The following is a 13,787-nucleotide window of genomic DNA, read 5'->3' as shown; positions in this document are numbered from 1 at the left end:
GACTAATAAAGAAGAAAAGAGAGAAGAATCAAATAGATGCAATAAAAGATGATAAAGGGGATATCACCATCGACCCCACAAAAATATAAACTACCATCAGAGAATACTGTAAACATCTCTATGCAAATAAACTAGAAAACCCAGAAGAAATGGATAATTTCCTGGACACTTACACTCTCCCAAGACTAAGCCAGGAAGAAGTTGAATCCCTGAATAGACCAATAGCAGGCTCTGAAATTGAGGCAATAATTAATAGCCTACCAACCAAAAAAAGTCCAGGACCAGATGGATTCACAGCTGAATTCTACCAGAGGTACAAAGAGGAGCTGGTACCATTCCTTCTGAAACTATTCCAATCAATAGAAGAAGAGGGAATCCTCCCTAACTCATTTTATGAGACCATCATCCTGATACCAAAACCTGGCAGAGACACAACAAAAAAGATAATTTTAGACCAATATCCCTGATGAACATCGACGCAAAAATCCTCAATAAAATATTGGCAAACCGAATCAAGCAGCACATCATAAAGCTTATCCATCATGATCAAATGGGCTTCATTCCTGGGATGCAAGACTGGTTCAACATACGCAAATCAATAAATGTAATCCAGTATATAAACAGGACCAAAGACAAAAACCACATGACTATCTCAATAGATGCAGAAAAGGCCTTTGACAAAATTCAACAGCCCTTCATTCTAAAAATGCTCAATAAATTCGGTATTGATGGAACGTATCTCAAAATAATAAGAGCTACTTATGACAAACCCACAACCAATATCATACTGAATGGGCAAAAACTGGAAAAATTCCCTTTGAAAACTGGCACAAGACAGGGATGCCCTCTTTCACCACTTCTATTCAACATAGTGTTGGAAGTTCTGGCTAGGGCAATCAGGCTAGAGAAAGAAATAAAGGATATTCAGTTAGGAAAAGAGGAAGTCAAATTGTCCCTGTTTGCAGATGACATGATTGTATATTTAGAAAACCCCATTGTCTCAGCCCAAAATCTCCTTAAGATGATAAGCAACTTCAGCAAAGTCTCAGGATAAAAAATTAATGTCCAAAAATCACAAGCATTCTTATACACCAGTAACAGACAAACAGAGAGCCAAATCATGAATGAACTTCCATTCACAATTGCTTCAAAGAGAATAAAGTACCTAGGAACCCAACTTACAAGGGATGTAAAGGACCTCTTCAAGGAGAACTACAAACTACTGCTCAGTGAAATAAAAGAGGACACAAACAAATGGAAGAATATACCATGCTCATGGATAGGAAGAATCAATATCGTGAAAATGGCCATACTGCCCAAGGTAATTTATAGATTCAATGCCATCCCCATCAAGCTACCAATGAGTTTCTTCACAGAATTGGAAAAAACTGCTTTAAAGTTCATATGGAACCAAAAAAGAGCCCGCATTGCCAAGACAATCCTAAGTCAAAAGAACAAAGCTTTAGTCATCACGCTACCTGACTTCAAACTATACTACAAGGCTACAATAACCAAAACAGCGTGGTACTGGTACCAAAACAGAGATATAGACCAATGGAACAGAACAGAGTCCTCAGAAATAATACCACACATTTACAGCCATCTGATCTTTGATAAACCTGAGAAAAACAAGAAATGGGGAAAGGATTCCCTCTTTAATAAATGGTGCTGGGAAAATTGGCTAGCCATAAGTAGAAAGCTGAAACTGGATCCTTTCCTTACTCCTTATACGAAAATTAATTCAAGATGGATTAGAGACTTAAATGTTAGACCTAATACCATAAAAACCCTAGAGGAAAACCTAGGTAATACCATTCAGGACATAGGCATGGGCAAGGACCTCATGTCTAAAACACCAAAAGCAATGGCAGCAAAAGCCAAAATTGACAAATGGGACCTAATTAAACTAAAGAGCTTCTGCACAGCAAAAGAAACCTCCATCAGAGTGAACAGGCAACCTACAGAATGGGAGAAAATTTTTGCAATCTACTCATCTGACAAAGGGCTAATATCCAGTATCTACAAAGAACTCAAACAAATTTACAAGAAAAAAACAAACAACCCCATCAAAAAGTGGGCAAAGGACATGAACAGACATTTCTCAAAAGAAGACATTCATACAGCCAACAGACACATGAAAAAATGCTCATCATCACTCGCCATCAGAGAAATGCAAATCAAGACCACAATGAGATACCATCTCACACCAGTTAGAATGGCAATCATTCAAAGTCAGGAAACAACAGGTACTGGAGAGGATGTGGAGAAATAGGAACACTTTTACAGTTGGTGGAATTGTAAACTAGTTCAACCATTATGGAAAACAATATGGCTATTCCTCAAGGATCTAGAACTAGGAGTACCGTATGACACAGCCATCCCATTACTGGGTATATACCCAAAGGATTATAAATCATGCTGCTATAAAGACACATGCACACGTATGTTTATTGCGGCACTATTCACAATAGCAAAGACTTGGAATCAACCCAAATGTCCATCAGTGACAGACTGGATTAAGAAAATGTGGCACATATACACCATGGAATACTATGCAGCCATAAAAAAGGATGAGTTTGTGTCCTTTGTAGGGACATGTTTGCAGCTGGAAACCATCATTCTCAGCAAACTATCGCAAGAACAGAAAACCAAACACCGCATGTTCTCACTCGTAGGTGAGAACTGAACAATGACATCACTTGGACTCGGGAAGGGGAACATCACACACTGGGGCCTATCACGGGGGGTGGGGAGAGGGGAGGGATTGCATTGAGAGTTATACCTGATGTAAATGACGAGTTGATGGGTGCTGACGAGTTGATGGGTGCAGCACACCAACATGGCACAAGTATACATATGTAACAAACCTGCACATTATGCACATGTACCCTAGAACTTAAAGTATAATAAAAGAAAAATAAAAGAAGAATTATGGAACTGGTATATAACAAGGAGACCTAATGAACATAAAGGGCTATTTTGGAAAGTCTGAATGTAGCCATTTTCTATAAAACACTTAACTTAGAACTGAAAATTGCAGTTTAGGTAACATGCATTAAATATACAAGGTTGTATAAGATTAGCTTACATGTCTATAGTTCTAAATGTGATTAGATAATTATGTAGATTGGAATGATACAGGAGAAAAAAAAAAACCTCTGTGGGAGAACATTTCTTTCAAGTCTTCTCTTCTTGAAAATAGTGTCTACACTTAAGAATTAGTAGAGATTTGTTTTGGAACAAAAACATCATAAATCTAAAGCTAAAAATGGCATTCATTAAATAAGGGACCTTCACCACCCCACCCCTGCCCCCTACCCCGCCCCAGAAAACAGTGTTGGAAGAAATAAACCAATGATAAAATGAGTTCTGTTGTGGAAAAGATAGAGGAGGAGATCCTGTGAGGACACCTGAGCTGTGATTGCCTCTGGGCCTGTCAAGGGAATGCCCTGACACCCAGTATAATTCCCATTTGTAGGCTGTCCTTGGCATGGAGAAGAGGAATATATGAACTTCTTAGATATGATTCCCGAGAAGCCCAAACATAAGGTCCACTTTGAAAAATAAACAACTCCCCTAAAGAGGACACTTACCCACTCCTAGGAGAGTTTTTCGCCCTGGGCCCAGGGGTGAGCAAATGGGAAGGTGGAATGTTAGTTTGGACATTTTCACCATTTCATTATCATTCAACAGCACAATACATGGGCTTCCCTTTTTTAAGTGGTTGATTTTACTTCATATTTAACCGAGTTGAGCTCTATGGCATAAACAGAAAATCAAAACAGCATTAAAAATTATTAAAGTAGTCCACAAAAATATTTTTCGACACTGTGTTAAGACTCAAAGACAAGATAAGGACCATAAGTACAAAGATAGCTGAGAAAAGAGTTACAACCATGGGCTGAGATAACGGTGAAAGGGAGTGGGGCCAAAGAGCTTGCTGGGGGCATTGCTGGAATAATATTTACAAAGATGGTGATAGCAACAGGGTATATTGGGAACAAATTGCCAGGCTGGCAGGAGAATTAGAATGTGAAAAAGTAATGAGGGGTAAATTTGAGAAAAATCAATTAGGGCCAATTTAAGAGATATCTTCAAAGTCAGACTGAGGAGTTTTGACTGGGTGCTTAGGCAGCATGGTTTGGTTTAGCAGCAAGGGCCTGCTGCTTGCACAAATACTTAAGCAACTTAAATGTTTGCTTCTTGCCTCCTTAGAAAAGGTTTTTTTTTTTTTTTTTTTTTTTTTAATGTGCCACAAACATATAATAAACTGTGCATTTTAAAATGCATTATTTGGTATATTTTAATTATATATATGGCCTGGAACACATGACCTCAGTAACAACCGTATACACATTAAAAATTTTTTCTTTTCCTCTTTGTATTCTTTTTCTCTTTATATTCTCATCCTCAGGAACTTTCCTACCTCCTGTGTCTATTTTCCCCTGTCCCCACTATTCCTACACTGCTCGGACCACTCACCACACCCCACTTCCTAGCTTCACAGGCAACAATATATCTGCTTTTTAATCATTGCAAATTAGACTGCATTAACTAGAATTTTCATATCAACAGCTACGTACTCTTTTTTTGTCTGGTTTATTTCAGTAGCCATAATTATTTTGAGATTCATCCATCTGATTGCATATGTCAATAGTTCGTTCCCTTTTATTGCTTAGCAGAAAAGTTTTCAAAATAAAAGTAACCCATAAAGAAATAAACAGAACGAACTAAAGGGAAGAGTTTGAAATTGACAAGGCATGTGTGAGAGAAAAAGACAGGAAGAGAGAAAGAAATGTTGGGGGTATGGGTCACACATAATTTATGCCGGGGAATAATATAATTAACAAATAAGTTAAACTCAAGGCAGGAATTTGGGTTTTAATAGTAATAAATATTACCATAAATTGTGTTCCTGACAAAAATAGTGGGACAAAATACAGCTTTTGATCCAGTTTGAGATAGATGTGTTGCTTTCCATGGGAAGACAAGAAAATAACTTCTGAGAATAAGACAACAGGAGGTAAGTTCATGTTAGCTATAAAGGAGAAGTGCAGAAGACATCAAGAAGAGTAATAAAACTCTTTCACCAAAGAAACAAGAAAAGAAAAGATGCCAGAAAGTGTATAAATCAGCCTTGCTTGGCGATCAATATCAAGAGATCAGTCTTGGGCATGCTCAGCTGGAGATGACTTGGAATCACCAATAGAAGAGCTCTGTGAGAATTTAACAAAAATGGAACTGGAGCACAGTGAGGACTCAGGGCATAAGATATGGAAGTCAGCAACATACAGCAGTTCTTAGATGAGTATAATGGGTGAACATTCTCAGAGCACGAGTGGCTTTAAAAGGAGAGAGTCTCAGACACGGATATAAAACACTCCCATGAGACAAAACCTAAGAACTAAAAGAGGGAACGCTTTACATAACTGAATATGATTACAGCTTTAAAAAGGAATATTGATTTTGGGAAATGTAAACCTTTGAACAGACTTCTCCAAATCTTTACTGTTGGCCATCAAGAATAACCAAGTGAGAATTCAAGTAAGAAAGTAAAAGGGAAACAAAATAGAATAATGGGGAACAGACAGGTGGACTGGTGAAAAGAAAGGAAACAGTGAGTGTAGTGGAGGGGAATGAGAAGGAAGAAATCTTGAATACTGCAGAAAAAGGAGGTTTGGAGAAAAGAAGGGAATGTCCCCAGTCAGTGTGTAAGGACTAGACAGGAGAGGCTGGAGGGGCAAAGGAAGAGTCAAAACACTGCGGGGAGCTGGAGAAAAGAGGAGGCTAGCAAGAATGGAGAGAATGTCAAGTATGAAAATGGTTGACAGAGAGAGAGAGATGGGCACAGGTTCATAAGATCACTAAAGGGACATACTATGTGGGAAGTATACTCAGAAGGTACCAGAGTTAAATATGGAATGAACCAGGAAGGGAAGTTTTGAAACTAGGAGATAAGAGAGAATTTCAGAAAGAAAGGGGGATAAGATAGAATAATGACTAATATTTACGGAGTATGTGTTCACTGCACTGACCACTTTCCATGTTTATCGTCATTTACCACTTCCTGATCTTCTTTGAGGTAATTATTTTTAGTATTCCTTGTATGTAGATTAAAAAATTGAGGCTTACAGAAGTTACTTATCTAGCATCACACAATAGGTAAGTAATGAATATGGATTTGATTTTAGGCAAAGTATAGATCCTGTTTAATGTGCATGGATACTGACTCCTAACTTTGAGTCAATGAAGAGAGGAAGAGTTAGTGAACAGTAAACCAAACACCACATATTCTCATTCATAAGTGGGAGTTGAACAATGATAACACATGAACACAGAGAGGGGAACATCACATACCAGGACTTGTCGGTGGGTGGGGGGCTAGGGGAGGATTAGCATGAGGAGAAATACCTAACGTAGGTGACGTGTTGATGAGTGCAGCAAACCATCATGGCACGCGTATACCTACATAACAAAACTGCACATTCTACACATGTACCCCAGAACTTAAAGTATAATAATAAAAAAAGAGACAACAACTATAGAGGTTAAGCAAATTAAGGCCAACAAGAGGGAGTAAAGAGTAGCAATGTCATAGGAAAAAGAAGAATAAAAATGGCAAATGGGAAGCCAAAGTCATGAAGGAAAGAAAGTGATGAGAAATAACATTTTTTTAGATAATAAGAATTTTCTTATTTTTGAAAAAAAAAAGTATCTAGTTAAGTTTTTGTGTATTCAGGTTAGAAATGGCCTAATAACTATGACTCTGCATGTTCTCTCTACTAGCCAGATTAGCTGGTCCCATCCAAAGAACAGACAGTGGCCATGACTCTGGAGATCATCTGTGCATCTCCGTGAACAGTTGGTGGGCTGGTGAGTTTAATGCTTTAATAATAAACCTTGAATTGATTACCTTTTCACAAATGACTACATGAACCTAAAATGCCATTTTTAAAACCAAAACAAAAACCAGAATTAGTGCTTTTACAAAAGCAATCTGTTTGACCTAAATCTTCTGAACTTAAAACCTGAATGTTTTGAAATGTTATCAGATACATATTTTTAAAATCTACTAATCAGTGTATCCAATTATTGAAATACCATTTGAAAGTAACCTCACACCTTGCTTCAGATGCTTAAGACAGAAGTAGGAATTTATCTCATGCTATAAAAGAAAACTTTGCTTACAAAAAAAAAAAAATCTAGATAAATAGTAGAAATATTTTAAAGACATATCAGACTTTCAAATTTAGAAAAAAGAAACCTTCTGATAAAAGAAAAGTATAGCACTCTATAGAGTTACTAATTTTTTTTTCCTTTTTACATTTTGCGCTTTGGAATTTAATCAGTATTTAAAATTTCAAAGTAGTTATTATCTATGTTTTAAAATAATATATCTACCTCATAAATCAATTTTGCTTTAAGAAAGTTGGGTTTTTAGGAGAAGCATATTTAAGTTCCAAATGATCCTCAAGGAAATTTCTAATAAAATAGTTTTTTTAACTTTTATTTTACCTTAGGGGTACAAGTGCGAGTTTGTTACATAGGTGAACTCGTGTCATGGGGATTTGTTGTACAGACCGTTTCATGACCCAGGTACCAAGCCTAGCATCCATTAATTACTTGTCCTGATCTTCTCCCTTCTCCCCTCCCACCCTCTGAAAGGCCCCAGGGTGTGTTGTGTTGTTCTTCTCTATGTGTCCATGTGTTCTTATTATTTAGATCCCGCTTATAAGTGAGGACATGTGGTTTGGTTTTCTGTTCCTGTGTTAATTTGTTAAGGACAAGTGCCCAGAGCTATTGCTTAAGTTTTACTACACGTTTCTAAATCTGTGGGGTTTACCTTTGTGATAGATTTATTTACTTCAAAGACAACCTCTTTTCTATAGTAATAATATTAGTAATAATTCTTTGTTTATACGGACTTTAATTATTATCTTTTTGCTATGCCCTTTCTTGCTGCAATTGACTCTGGCATAATGGTAATATCATCAGACAATGTCATCCTTCTACCACCATCTAAGCATCAGATGAATCTTTGTTATAACGTTTCTAGCTGTCATTCATTCTTTCCAGAAACAATACAAATGTGGCATGAATTTTACTAAGTTTTTCTCTAATATTTTTATTAATAACCTTTGAAGGTAGCCAGATAGTTTCGTATAATACTTTATGTATAATTTTAATGCATTGAACAATATGTTCTCAATAAATAATTCCTAACATGAAAATGTATATTATGATGCTAGCAGTATTAATATGAGTATATTGCCACATGAGATCATATCTCATAGCACCCTGTTTCCAATACGTATTGAGGCAGTCCTATGACCTCTTCTCACATCAAATAAATTATACACAGACATGTGAACACAGAGAAATTATGGCTTAGTGGTGTAGAAAATGTTCTGGTTAATCCTAACTTTGGGTCAACATATGAATAGCTTATATAGAAATATAATTATGGAATAGATTGTGATTAATTTGATCAATTTATATCAACTGTCTTCATAAGCAATTACATATGAGTTTCTTGAAATGATCATTTGACAGTCAGAATCAAATATTGATGTTCAAAGTAAAATGTTATGGGTGGAAGAGTAAATGACCAAAGATAAAGTTTCCCTTTAGAGAACTTACTCATTATATTGCATATGGTTAGATCAAACTTTGCTACTTTTCCCACTCCTCTTCTGTCCCCATTTCTGACTCTTACTGCTTTATAGAAAGCTCATTGCATGATAGGAGAAAAACAAATAAACTAGTAAAATACTAAAGCTCTAGTTCTGAACAATATAAAATTATGAATATTCCAAAAACCAAAAAATTACTTGGTTTATTCCTTTCAAAGGCATTCAGTGTTACTTGTAATTAGCGTAACTAATATTAAGCTCTCCAGGAAGCATTAGGTGTTATATTCTCCATATCCTAACTCTTACAAACAATTTTCTCCTCTCATTTAGAGTGTTGAAAAAGTATATTTGTAAATACAATTGACTTTTAGGAAGAAAGATGGTAATCGTTATTCAATATTAATAACATTTTCCTTCTTGGATAGCATGTAAAGTCATCATCTAGTAGCTCTAATGACCTGTTGAAGTACTTATGGACTACACATGTCTCATCCTTGAAAGTTGCTCATAAAATTTTTCACAATAGGTAAGAATAAATCCAAAGTTATTTTGTTTTAATGTGGTAACAATCTTTCCATCATATGCTATGGTTTTTATTGAAATCCTTTCCATTTACCTATTTACCAAGACGTCAACTATGGGCAGTACTATGATAAAGGGAAAACTAACAAGAAAATGTTTTACTGGATAAAGTTCAAAATGTATTTTGTAAGTAGGTAGGTAAAAATGTGAAGAAAAATATGCTTGTACCATAAAGCATAGAAACATTAAAAACAATCAAACAAAATTTAACCAGAAGAACAAGGAGAGGGTTTCTTTTAAAGAGATGTTTTGACATGAACTGACATGTCTGTAAACCAAAAGGATGTCGTGACAAGTAGTACAGGATCTCTGCATCATTTTTATCAAAGAATATGGTTTGTTTACCACATATTTAGAAGAAAATATCTAGGACACATCTCTTTTATTATGCCAGATAGCTAAAAATAATGTCAAAATATTCTGTGTTTTATAGTCAATGTAGTAAACACAACTCTGCCATCCAGAGTGAGGCATGGGGTAGAAAGAAAGAAAGAATGGGTGACTGGTTTTAAAACATATATAAACACAGGCATATGTTTTTGAAGAGTTCTTGTTAACTATCTGCTGTTATATTTTCCACTGTCCTCATATCCAATCGAGATGAATAAATCAGAGACAAGAGACACATTGCCTTGCATATTTTCTCTCTTTATGTTGCTTCAAGGCCCAATATTTTTATTAGGTGATGGAAGAATTCATCAACTTGGTGTATCTGTCAGGTAAATTAGGATCATAACCATCATAACAACTTATTGGTAGAGTGAGAATTGTCAACATCAAGATGGCAACTGAGAGCAAGTCATTAGAGTCATAGAAAATACGTTCGAAAATACTATTTTTAATTTGTGGATTTTCCCAGTCATATGCAAAACTAAACTGCTCTAGAAAATGGCAGCTTTTCTATAATAAAACTGTTTTAGTTTTATAAAATAAAAAATCAACACTGAATTTATTGCTTCCTACCAAAAGGGTCAGAGACAGTCTCTTTGAGCTCTGAAGTCTGAATTAATGTGTATGTTGATCATAATATTTGGGTATTATTTTTATCTTTCTGAAATATTGCAAGGTGCTTTGTTATACAAAGTTTCTTAAATTTCAAGCAATTGTGACTTACTATGTTATTTTTCATTCTTTTTGTGGAGCACATAGTCTATCTAAAACTCTGTTATCTCTGTTTCATTGTTGGAATTCCTATTATTTCTATGCTGAATCTCCTACACAATAGATCAAATTTTTATAGTTTTTATTTCTCTTATTTTCCACATTTTTGCTTTTTACACTTCCTATCTAATTTCCTCAACTTTGTCTTCTAATCTCTTTGCTGATAGTTACTTACTATACTATTTCTATGATTTCATTAAGATCAACGAAGCTGATCTTCAATGAATCCTCTTATTGTATCTTCTTATTGCTTTTTCTTTGCAAAACATTTTCTCACCTCTCTGTGAATATTAGAATATATTTTTTTTTTTTTTGAGACAGAGTCTTGCTCTGTCACCCAGGCTTCAGTGCACTGTAATTTTTGTATTTTGGTAGAGGCAGGGTTTCACCATCTTGGCCAGGCTTGTCTTGAACATTCACCCACCACAGTCTCCCAAAGTGCTGGGATTACAGGCATAAGTCACTGCACCCAGCCAATATTAGAATATTAAACATAGTTGCTTATCCTCCAGTATATTCTAAGTAGCTTTTTCGTTTGCTTTGTGTAATTTGTCTTATTCATGGTATCTCTTATTCAAGATACCATTCTTAACTACCTTGTAATCTTTGTTATACATAGGTATTTAAAATGGGTTCAGTAAGGAGCTAATTTGAAACTCTGTGGGTATGACTAATGCTTGCTTACTGCTATACAGCCGAGCATGTGACTGGGCAATTTAACTGGTTAATTCCTGTTTTATTAAGTATATACCTATCTTCTCAGGCTGGTTGAACTTACCAGAAATTTTCCATGTTATGCTTCAAGAGGGAAGGTTTGGTTTGCAGCATTTTAAGATTCTAGTGAGAGAAGATTGGAGGTCTGAGTATCCAGTATGCAGATCTTCACTTAAGATCTCTGTTTTCAGCTTGGTGTACTGCTGCCTTCAGTTGTGCTCAGTTTACTAGAGTTCAGAAACTCTCTCTTTTGCCTTGTTGATAATTAACTCATCACTGTGTGGAGGATCAGAGGGAGTCTTTGAATCTATTTCTTTATCAGCCTTTCAAGCAACAATTCCCGTTTTCAGGAATATACCTTTCACCCCAATTTCTAGAAGTGCTTGTAACCACTCACAATTTTGGGGAGAATGCTACACAGTATATAGTGTTAGCTTTCCCCATTGCTAGTTTAGGATTCAGACTTCTTGGATCTTCTAAATCCTTTGCTACTCATCCATTTGATTTCTAGCTTCCAAAATGTTGTAACTGCCTCTTCAAATATACTCACAGTATTATTGCTTCTGATATGGTAAGGGAGAAAAAAGAAGTGCGTGTATTCAAATGCCCAACTTTACATGAAAGATCTTCTGTCATTTTTATATTTAAGAATATATACTAAAATTTATTATTTAATAATAATATTTTTGAAACATGAATAAGTGAAGTAATTTAGTATTAGTTTTGCTTAAAATATCACCAAAAATTTACATCATTGAAAAATAATTGTCCTGACAAGGAGAATCCTTCCAAAGGTATCCCTTAATGGAAGTAAGATATTTTGCATGTTAATACTATAAAAATATCAAAATCCTGATAATGAGTATTGTGGTTTATAATCTTAGGTCTCATATTGATATTTGTTAATATATTAATCATTCTTTGATATAAAACAATTTTATAGAATTTAAGAATATTTCCATTAAGGGTCAGCCAAATCTGCATAATGAATCTTGAATCATTGGACATGTGAAATCTCTTATTAGTTTTCCACTTGTAAAATGGGAATAATAGCAGCACCTAATTTGTAAGGTTATTTTGAGCAATATATATAACATTTGTAACATAACACCTACAATATAATGAGAAATCAATACAAAATAGCTTCTATTATTCTAAGAGGAAATAAGGTAGCAGTTAAGTATAGGACTCTGGAACCAGAATATCTAGTCTTAGATCCTAGATTGACATATTAGTTATAGAAAATTGGATAATTGTTTCTTGTGATTCAATTTCTTCATCTATTAATATATATATATTTTTTAATTTGGGTGGTACTTCCATAATAGCAGAGTAGAGATATCTCTAAATTCATTCTTCCATAAAAGCAACAAAGCACTAACAAAAATGATCAAAATAAGCATTTTAAGAATTATTGGGATTAGTCAATGGCTTATATCAATCAAAAACTGTCAAAAACATTTATTCAAAGAAATGCTGAATGTAGGTAAGAACAGGGTCTGTGGTATTTTAAGTTGGCTTGTCTCATTCCACTTTACCCAGCTCTGCAATAGCCTTGAAAACCAGCAACCTTGCAACTCCTGTGGCTTTGCAGCCATCAAAAGAGCATATTTGTGTTTGGAGCCGCTCAAAAAGCCCTATCTTTAGAGCACTTTAGAGTCACTTTTAAAGCTGTCTTACAGCTACCTGGAAAAATTCCCTTCTCAGGGTGTTGCAGTTATTTGAACTACTCATTCTGTGGGAAAAATTTTATACCCAAGGTATTTGTAAAAAGATACAATTAGCATCAATTTTTTTTTTTTTTTTTTTTTTTTAACACCTCAGCTACCTGAGACTGCTATAGCAGCTGGGGAAAACAAGAGCTGAGCTAAAAGCTTAAAAGGGCAATCTGTGATATCATATGTCTGAAGAGAACTTGGAAAGCTCTGAAATATTCCTGGGGAGCTATAAGGCCACTCACATGAGCAGGACTGAGGACAAGCCAGGCAAGAACTGAGAGGGCTCAAATCTGGCTGACCTTGAGGGCCTGAACAAGTGAAAAGTAAAGGCTAAGGCAAAGATGCAAAAGACCTTGAAGATGTGTTCAAGGAACTGAAGGAAATCTTTAAGCAGTCATTAGCTGACCACTAAGCTTACTGAGCAGGGACTTCAATCATGACTCACTACAGAGAATATACAATGAATATGTAGAAGTAGTCCAGGCAAGTTACTAAGTTACTAAGCAAACAATGACAAATGAACTGAGCAACAAATCCTGGTGAGAGTGAGTATCTGATTTTCAGAGGTGCTACTTTATATTTTCTGAAATGACATGAAATGGGAAGTGTTGGGAAGACAAAAGAAATGTGAAGAATTGGAAAACTATTTTGCACATGTGTGCAAACTATTTTGCATATGTGTGTGTATTTGCGGGTGCACACATGCACACACTAGTCAATTGAAAGTTTTCCTGAGCGAGACTAGATGAAGGACTTACTAGATAAAATTATTAAATTCGCTATTATGAACATACTTACAGAAATAGCTTGGGTGTAATAGCTCATGCTTGTAATCCCTGCTACTCAGGAGCCTGAGGCAGGAGAATCACATAAGTCTAGGAGTTTGAGACCAACCTAGGCAACATAACAAGATCCCATGTTAAAAAAGGAAGGAAGGAAGGAAGGAAGGAAGGAAGGAAGGAAGGAAGGAAGGAAGGAA

Source organism: Piliocolobus tephrosceles, chromosome 5 (assembly GCF_002776525.5).
Source record: "Piliocolobus tephrosceles isolate RC106 chromosome 5, ASM277652v3, whole genome shotgun sequence".
Lineage (NCBI taxonomy): Eukaryota > Metazoa > Chordata > Mammalia > Primates > Cercopithecidae > Piliocolobus > Piliocolobus tephrosceles.
Note: the sequence above shows the minus strand (reverse complement) of the source record.